The sequence below is a fragment of the Drosophila simulans genome, chromosome 3R (genome assembly GCF_016746395.2).
Source record: "Drosophila simulans strain w501 chromosome 3R, Prin_Dsim_3.1, whole genome shotgun sequence".
NCBI lineage: Eukaryota > Metazoa > Arthropoda > Insecta > Diptera > Drosophilidae > Drosophila > Drosophila simulans.
In genome coordinates, this window is record NC_052523.2 from 1,921,838 (window position 1) to 1,932,015 (window position 10,178).

A 10,178-nucleotide genomic window follows, 5' to 3' on the forward strand; every position below is an offset into this window, starting at 1 on the left:
TGCCTATGTTCCATGTGGAAGAATAAAAAACAATTATTGTTGGAATATCGATATAAGTTGGCTTAGAAGTAGTATTAATAGAATCTATAATAATCATATGAAATATGTATATGAGATGAAATGAAATCTAAACATTTTTCAAACTAGTGAGCTTGACATTTGTGGGCATTGACATCTCTAGAATTTGCATGCTTAATTTTAAGTGTCTTGCTAGATTTTATTTTCATACGGACATACGGACAAACAAACATGTCGACTCCGAATAGTGATCCTTATGAAAATAATAATAGTTCCAAGCTTAAATCTATATTGTTGCACTTTTGCTTAGATACCATTTTGGACTCACTCTTATATGTATGTATTTTTAATTTTTAAGGACATTTCCCATTTTATATTTAAAGGTAGGCATAACAATCTGAACCATCTGGCAGCCCCGGCAACTCACGTGCATTATCTGTGGCTCGTTGAGCCTGTGAAATGCAACAAGAGCAGTGCCTCGCCATCTGAGTGCTCTCTCTCTCTCTCTCTCTCGGAGGACTCGTTCCTTGCTCTTTGCAGAGATTCGTATAAGAAGTGAGCAGAGAGAGGAGAGGAGAGCAGGGCAGAGGAGAGCAGCACAGCAGCAACCACAGACACTGTTACGGGATCCGCGTTTTGGCCAGGACGAAGCGAGCGTGGCGACGAAAGGCAGCCAATGGCTTCGATTGGGAGCCAGTCAAACATGGTCCATCGACGGGAGATGAACAGCACCGAGAGCAGCATCCGCCAGCAGATTCGCAAGCCAGTTCGCTGCCAGAAGCCAAAACCCAAGGCAAAGCCAGCCGAACCGGGCCAATTCTAGGGGAACGCGAGTGTGTGAAGGTAGTGAAGTGAAACAAACGTGGATGTGAGAGTGAGTGTGAGTGTGAGTGCTGGTGCCAGTGTGTGGTCCAAGGACCTCATCATCGCCCTCCGCCCACTTGAAGTCAGACAACGACAAAGGTCCACTCCTTCGGTTCTAGTTCTTTTGCTGCTGGCTTGTTAGTGTTAGAGGCACGCAGCATCTCGTGCGCCAAAAGAATTACCACCGCTGCAGACACACAACTGCCCCACATACACACTCGAACAGAAAGGATATGATGTCTGGGGCGAGCGAAAAAACACGAAAAGCCTCAGTTTGACTAGTTTGGGAATGAGGAGCAGCCAGGACATAGGCAAAACACCAACAACAAGCATTTCGTGGGCCTCTGCCCACGCCACTTGCGCGCGTGTGTGTGTGTGTGTGTGTGTTCTCGGATTTATGCAGCACTAGTTACATAAGCCATCATCCTCATCATCGGCAGCAGCATCTGAAGACGGCCAAAGGCTTCGGCATCGTTAGCGCCAGCCAGCTGCCATCAGAATGCTATGAATTTCGAATCCCGGGTATGGTAGTGGGGAGTATTGTGCTTCGCGAGGGGAGCGGGGAAGGATAATGCCGCCGATACAGCACCAGCAATGAAAATCGCATTAGCATTAGGATGTGATAACAGCTGCTAGGCCAGGCGTCCATCAGCTGGCAAGGACAACAGCACTCGCTGTGCCCCGCAATTGCCACAACTGTTGTTCAAACTTTGGATAACGCATACGCACTGTTGCACCCGAGTTAAGGAGAGGGAGGGGGGAGAGGCGTTCTCGAAGGCTCGGCCCAATGATTGTTATTGGGTGCCAAGAAGAAGTGCGGAACCTCATTGTCCAATGAGCCATTGAGGGTCAGTTTGGGCGCGGACAGTTTTTATTGGATAATCCACTCAAAGGCAGGCGATTAGTAACTGCGTTGAAGAACATTATAGTACATTTATTTTCAATTTGGTGAAACTTTTCACGGACTACAGCATGTCTCGAAAGAATATGAACTCAGCTTACGTTTGAATGTTTATAGACAGTTAGATTCTGTAGAAATAACTTTGGAATGAATAAATAACTAGACAAATACCTTTTTAAATCAATTTACTTATTAAATACTTACTTATACTTATAAAATCTATAATAATTTGCATTGCAACATGTACCCAACAATTATAGCACAATCAACTTCAATTAAAGTTATAGTTTCTATATAAACAAAGAAAGCCTTAAATAACAAAATGAACGCAGTCAGATACTTTTCTTACCAGCGTATGGTGCAGAAGTAAATCGTCCATTCATTAAAAGCCTGTATTGGATACATCTGCTTAACTGCATTTGGCAGAGGTCTTTTCCAGTTGTATCCCTCTACCTGCGAAATCCTTAAAAGCCGATAGTCAGATGTGCTTCATGTCACCTGTATAATGGCAGTGCACCTTGTTCCCTCAGGTGGGAAGTGGGACTGCTGCTCTAGGCAGCGCCATTTGGAGTCGGAAGCTGCATGGCTTTCCCATTTCAGCCACAATCAGGAGGAAGCTCATTAAAGGCAATAGCAACAGCAAAAGCGGCAATTCCAGAAATAAGCTGAAAGTTTTCCACCAGCAGAAAAGCGGACTGGCGGGGGGAAAGGGGAAAGTGGGCGGAAAAGTGCTGGAGAGGCAAACGGATAGGATAGTCTGGCTCAGCGGGCGGCTGTGTGTGCGTGCTGGGCGTGGCAAATTGGGGCAGCAGAAACATGATAAGGTCTCAAAATGTAACCGCAAAAATCCATTGGCAAGTACAGCACATTATCATTGTGGGCGATGGGTTGGGAGGGGTGAACCGCAATTAAATTTGCATTAGGCTATAAAGACAGGGCGGAGTGGCCACTTGTTGTTGTACTCACTGTACCGTAGTCGCAGCAGCTAATTACGAGAATTTCGCAGCAGACGAGTCGCGCGGGATGGCTAAGAAACAATAGATACGGACTGTAAATGCCTTTTCAAAAGTGCCAGAAACACATGTACATAGAGTAAGGCGAAGCTGGAAACAGAACATAAAGGATATTATGTTGCTGCCAAAATGAGTAGAAAGTTTGCAAAAAATCGCCCCGAAAATAAGCCAACAGCACAACCCGAGAAGTGAAACTGAAAAAGTGTTTTCCTCCACTAAACTTAACTAAGAGCGGCACCACAATAAGAAAATCATAATGATGATGGATTAACTGATCCCAGTTGTTGTTCATGTTGTGCGAGTGAGACAGCGCGAGTGTGGGAGGAGCACCGGAAGTGGCAGCAGCAGCAGCAGCAGCATCAGCACCGCAGCAACATTGCAGCAGCAGCAGCAACAGCGAAGGCGAAATCAGGTTAGTAGAGGCTAGTTCTGGCCAACTTTTGCCGTTTTCCCGTTTTTCTCGTGGTCGCATACCGTTTTTTTTCCGGCTTTGTGGGCCACTCAGCGACCACAGCTTGTGTAAATCATAATTTATGCATTAATAATTAAAATATACACACACAAAAATATCCGCACAGGCGGCTGCCGTCGGCGAGTGGGAAAGGTCATTAATCTTGGACAGCTTACACGGAGTTTCTGGGGGTCAGTACATGGGAAATTATGAGCGAAATTAGGTACGTGGCCAAAGAAACAAAGAACTGGTGAACTGGTCGTCCTTGGAGTGGGAGGAATCCGCTTGTGCCCCCATTTAATTGAAAGTTGGTGAGCTGGTAAGGCTGCTTGCCACTCGCAGAATCCCTGGTCGGAAATTTTCATGAGAAATCATGGCAGAAATAGAAATTCTAATTGCTGCGAGGAATTTCAATTCCGAAAACTTTGGCCAAATCCAACTGAAATTGACAGCAGCTATGTTGCCGTTTCGCATCGGGTTCGCCTCGTTTAGCCCCAAATTCCAACGAACACTTTCATCTGGGAATTCCTGAGTCCTGGTTGCCCCCCAATCCTCGAAATATTGATTATTTGAAGAGCTCAACTAATGAATTGTCATTTCGATACGATGCAGAATTGGCACCTCTTCCAGTTCACTTACTCAACATGTAAATACTAAAGTGGTAGATAGGTAATCCATTGACTTTTAGCTTAATTAAAGTATAAACTGACCAGGAAAACTCATCCAGGCTTGAGTTTGTAGGCTGGCAAGGAATAGATATTTCATTTGATTATAACCCATCCAATTCTTAAGTTCGCTGCGATCTTCGATCTCAAATGGAATTAGGTTTATGTCCATTTCATTTTAATCTCATTAGTGCACCGAGGTCGAGTTCTCCACCCCCATTGGCAGCTGCACATCCTCCACTTGGAAGCTCAGGAGCAGACTGTTGTCGCTGCAGGACACCAGAAAGTTTAGCAGAAAGAAGAAACTTGTCCAACTATACTAGAAACTTATTTGCGAATGTTTCGTTTTCCGCACTTTCCAAGCCAAAGTTGCTCAACCCCCAGATGAAATCGCATCGAGGAGAATGAAATGTATGATAGGAACACGCTCTGAGTTTGCCTTTTTGATCAGCAATTCAAACACACGAAGCCCACACATGCGACTGCAGATGCAATAGAATTTGAGCCAGAACTTTTCCTTTTCCACTAGCAAGGTGTGTGGTGGTATCCTTATAGCCAGATGGATGTATTGTGTTTCCCAGCATGTGTCTTCGTGCCATATAAAGTGCTTAAATCTAAGTACCTCACGCCCACGTAGGAATCTTAATCACCAGGAGCAATCGTAGAAAAGAGTTAGTATTTAAATGGTTGGTTATTATCCACCGGTGTGTATAATTTACTATGCTATTATGGCATGCTAGTTGCAAACAGGAAAACCCCTGAAAGTGCAATTAATTCAGAGCCGTGCAGTTAGCAAGGCTGTTAGTAAGAGGAATCCCCTCGAAGTGAGGAGTTTGGGCATGGTGTCTATCGTGGAACATCCTCGAACATCTTTTGAGTGCCATTTGAAAGTGGGGAAGGGGTATTTATTTCTGTAATTGCTGTTGTCTCGCAAATTGCAGTTTTTGCCAGACTCTTTTGTTTCCCACTCTGCACTTGCTATATAGACATTGATATAGACATGCAAATTGGTAGGCGGAGCATAGTCGGCATGACATAACCTTTGAGGCCGCATCCTTGCCAGCCATCTCTGTATTTGCATTCGAAATTATGCTGTCGCACTGTTTGCCGAAGAAGCCAGGTGCAGCTTTTAATGTTATTAATTCCCCAAAACGGCAGACAGTTTGGCCAAAAAACGAGCTGGAACTCGGCCAAATGTGCGGCGAGCCAAAAAGTACATTTGCAAATGGAGTGCATAAAGTTAAGTGGAAAAGGACTCTCTTCAAACTTGCAGGCTCTCCATTAGCCGAAAGGATACCCACTACATACACACTACATGGTAGTCCTGAAAACAACTCCTTTGTGAGCACAAAACTCATCCGAACTGAGCGAAATAATTGGTATCCAAATGTCCTTGTATGCTAAACCAAAGCCTCTTAGCAGCTTTCGATGGTAGAACATTTTAAGCTGATTCAATGCGTTCAATTTCAATGCAATTGAATCGACTTCGGGCTTGGCTGGCGAGCTCATTATTCGGATTACGCAAGCGGATAATGTCCTTTAGCCACTAAATCCTATTCCCAGCACTTTGACAATGCATATAATGCAGCTTGCCACAATGAGTTTGTGTTAATGGAATAATGGCGATTGGACTAAGCAAGTTAATTAATTCAAAAGTGCTTGAGTCATCTGAAGCTATTTATCACCATGTGAAATGCCAGAGTATAATTAAGTTATATAATGAAGTTATATAATGAATATAATGAAACATCACCTGAGAAGAAGCACCCCATCAATTTTTATAATCAAAACTGGGGAAATTGGAAAGCAACAACAGCTGTCGATAGGCCACATTCTTTTCCAAAATCGACTGAGAATTATTTGTCCAGGATATCGCTATGTTGGCAATCAGTGGCAATTAACAGGACAAAGGGAAATGACAGGGTTCTAGATCCTTCCACCCACACACCTGTCATATTATTACCCTTTCCCGAGAACTCAACTAATTTAAGCTATGCAGCTCTTTTATTTTTATGGAGCCCTTTTTGTAGAACACAGAGTGAAAGTGCCTAAATGTTTGAGCAATTAAAAAGGGTCATCCCTTGCGAAAGAAATTGAAGCCCTCGGATATTTTTTGTTGTCGAAAACTTAAAAAGAACCTATCCAACGGGACAACAAATTAGATTAAATGGGTCTCTGTATACCCTACAATATACACAATCCATTTGCTTAAAATATCACTGAGTAATGTTATGAAAACAACATTATTTTTAACTTATGGGTAAAATAAGCATTCTTACTTGTGCCATTAGTAGCATATTTATATTTATTTCTTCTGTAATGGCTTAAAGAAAATAAAATTTACGTAAATTATGTTTTGGCATATATATCTAGTATATTGTATTCGCTTAACTTGTTGAAATGTTTATGCAAAATGCGCAAAAGTCGACCAAATCATTTTGGATTTTAAACTACAAAGTTGTACAAACTTTTCAAAGTTCCTTTCGAGTTGCCCGAGATACCCTTTTCAGCGAAGTTCAGAAAAAAATTCACTTTTTTCCCCAGCCTTTTTTACGATTTCCCTTTTGTCCACTTTTTGTTAGCCTGAAAATTGGTTTAATGGCCAAGCGCTTTGGCAAACACACACATTCACACACACGCACACACACATTGGGGCTTTTCCGTGGGAAAAGCGGTATGTGGCAGTCCTCCGTCAAAGAGCAAATGTGCGGTGGCGCTGAGTAAAATAATAAATAAAACAAAACAAGCTCAGCAACAACATGGAAACTTTACACAAACTTTCTCCCTTGCCTGTTCCTCGTTGGCTGTTGGCTGTTGGCCGATGAGCCTGATAGATGTGTCAATAAAATCAATATTTGCCTTGCCTTTGCGACTAAATGTTCAATTAGCTCATCAATCAAAGACGCTTGAGCGAATCAAATGGTTTATTTTGGGCCACTTAGACCGGGCTCATGCGATGATTTAGTGGTGAATATTAACTGTGCGATTAGAGCGCAAATATTTGACTAATTAGCTAATAAGTTAAGGCCACAAAATACAGTGTGCCCAGTAAATTGGGTTCAGTTGGGCAAATAAAATCGGTTGGCGTAAGAACGCGGTAAGTAGATCTGTCGCATTGAGTTAAGCTCTTTGAAACCCAAAATGTATCTCATCCTACAACCAAATTAATGAAATTTAATAGGGGAACAGGGAATCGTTTTTCTAATCGGACCGAAAACCTTGTCGAACCGCCCCATTTTCTATTTAAATATTCCCAGTTCTCAATGGCAGGTGTGTGAAGTCTAATTAGGCTAGTAACTTTTCAACAATGCTATTTATTATTAATGTAAAGAGAGGAAACTACAAATTACCACACTCTTCGTATACTCTTTCCATACTCTTAAAACCACTCAGGGTATACTAGATTCGGTGAATAGTATGAACCATGTAGAAGGAATAACCGAGCCTATAAGTATACACTGGCTTGTATAGAAGAGCTTGATTGAAGAAGATTGCCACGCCCACTCTAACGCCCCTGTTTCTTTTTAAGATACCGATTTTTTTAACGAATTTTAAATTTTCTCCCCCTAACCTCCACAAAATAAATAACAGGTAACTGATAGTCGAGGAACTTTCCTAGTTCTAAATAATGATTTTAGTTTAAATTGGAAATTTTATTATTTTATTATAAATTAAAATAATACCAAATAGGACACAATCCAATTAATCATTAAAAAAAAGTTATTTCAAAAATCCCATTTAATTCAAGGCAATGCTTACGTTTGAACAGCCTATAAACCTATTTAATTGTGTTCTTTTTTAAGAATCTTGCATATGTATTTTGAATATGCTCCACTACACAATCAATTTTATTTTAAGCCACTACTAAATTATTTAAATCATTTTAGCACTTAAATGCTGGTAAAAACCTTCGAAAAACGACTCATTTTCTCATAAATTATTAACGTACATATAATTAATTGGTGACAGTTAAAGATAAGTGCTAGATATCTATATTAAAACTGATTAGCTTACACATTTATATACCTCCAGAAACCAGAAAATAAAATCTCATTTCAACCAATCACGTTAGACTAGCGATACTAATGCAATTCCGATTGGTGGACGTGGCCAAATCCTTTGACAAAATATTCAATGCGCATTTCCCACAAGGATAATGTTCGTTGCTTTCGCAAAGCTTTAGTATAACTTATGCGATAGATTTCCGTGAGTGATTTATTCAATATCTGATATTCGTTGTTTCTGGAAAAATTTTGACGTGCAGTTGCACCACCACACAATAACGTGGTCACATAATCAAATGAACTGCCTTTGCCCCGAGTCGATTGGTCAATTCTGGTTGAATGGCTGATGCCGATTGCACGTAATGCGATTTTAGATGCATTAACAGGACGAGCGAAATTGCAATCATTTATGTGCACTTAAGAGCATTAAGCGCGCACCAGACGCATTAATCATACGCCACGTGTGCCCTGCCGTGTCGTCTGCTCATCGACGTGGCTGGCCTCGTCGTGGCATGGCAAATCATTCGCCATGCTGACTGATTTGCTGCAGCACATCATCTGGACACTCCCTGGACATCTGCTGCTGACCCAGCAACATCGCATTCGCAACGACAGTGAGCAAAATTATAAATCTACAGAATGAAAAGGCTCTTAAAGTTAGCAATAAGGATGCTATAGTCCTTTACCACTTTAGGCAGAGTGCGATTATCCTTGAAAATAAAAATGTCAACTCTAATTGACCAGAACATAACAAATATGCTCTTGACCACTGTGCACTCCACAGCAGTGCCACAAAGTTATGCAATGAAAGTTGCCAACTGAGAGAGTGCGTGTGTGTGTGTGTGTCCGTGCTTTCTGTATTTGTATCTGTTTGTGAGGGTAGGCAAATTTATGGCTAAATTTATGTGGCCGAAACCCCTCTGAGGTTATCAATGGGCCCTTCGAGTGTACGAACGTTCATATATGGTACACTCTGCCGTTCGAGTAAATATCCTTGTACACCGAACAGGGTCCGTGGCGTAAATAATTTACTGTGCATTTTTAACATATTTTCAATTGAATAATTTATGACCACCAGTACAGCCTTCTGCTGTGGATGGCAAAGTACTGGGCCGGCTATAGCTATATTAGCCGGTCAATTTGGGCTACAAAAACACAAAAAAAAAAAAAACAAAATACTAGCATAACGAAAAATACGATTTGTAACTGCTTATAGCTTAAATGCAAAAAGTTGATCCTAATTTATGATGCTACTTTTATAGATGTTTTCAGATTTTAGTTTTTTTTATTAACATCATCCGATATTGCACTCTAGCTCCATCTAGCGGCTGCCATATATGTGCCCAAAATTTAACGGACGGACAGACGGACATTTGCAGATAGATTCATCTGGTAATCCTCATTAAGGATATATGTATTATATATATTAATAGTCGGACTGAGTGTTCATCGTTAATCTAGCTGTTTCATTATGCTCTGATACACAGTAGTATCAGTAGTAGAATTAGTAGTTCGCCAATTTATTTGTTTATTTATCTACCGTGCTTTGCTTTCTTAAATCGTCCTGGCCTCCTCTGCAGACTATTAAAAGAAAATGAAGTTGGTGCTTGATTTAGGAAATAGTTGGTCTTAAAACATTGCATTTGTGGCCAGAATTTAAAATCGAATTCCTTAGAAATAGCGCAATTTCCTCAATTTCTGGCGAAGAGACTTTATTGAAAGCATACGCTTTAATTACACATCTGCATAATTAATGTTTGCCACACATGCAAAATTTTTAATTACCCTGTCATCTCATTTATTTTTGCCACAAGGCACAAATGTTTTCCAGCAGCAATGCGCTGCTAGATGTTGGAAACGCTGATTAAATAATAATTGTTATAAATGGCAATCGTTTGTGACTAATTTAATGAGCCAGGCTTTCTTGAAATTAATTGCAAGACATAATTGAATTAAAGTGAGCATGCAAAGTTTTTGCGTTCGTTAAAATTCACAATTCCGTAAAAAAGGATCGATCGAAAGCTTAGTTCAAGTCTTACATAATAAGCAAATTCCTTTGGAAAATATACCAGTATTTACTAATAATTTGAATTGGGATAAGCAATATCGAATAATATGTAAGAATCAAGCGCACAACAACATAAAGTGACAATATTGCTCATACGCAACGTTGCCCCAGTCTCAGTTATCCCCATTAGACACCCATAAGCATGATGGTCCCGCTGGACCCACTCACATGTCCACTCGCATCCACTTGATATT

At 40.9% G+C, this 10,178-nt stretch overlaps 1 protein-coding gene across 1 annotated transcript in view; it reads left to right on the forward strand.

Moving 5' to 3' along the window:
* Positions 1–585: 585 nt before the first annotated feature.
* LOC6726808 (ras-like protein family member 10B) overlaps positions 586–10,178 on the forward strand; it is a 38,938-nt gene continuing 29,345 nt past the window's right edge. The window contains exons 1-2 of the mRNA XM_044923240.1: positions 586–861; positions 2,793–3,208. The gene's annotated coding sequence lies outside the window, so the exon portion shown is untranslated. The remainder of the gene's footprint in view (positions 862–2,792; positions 3,209–10,178) is intronic.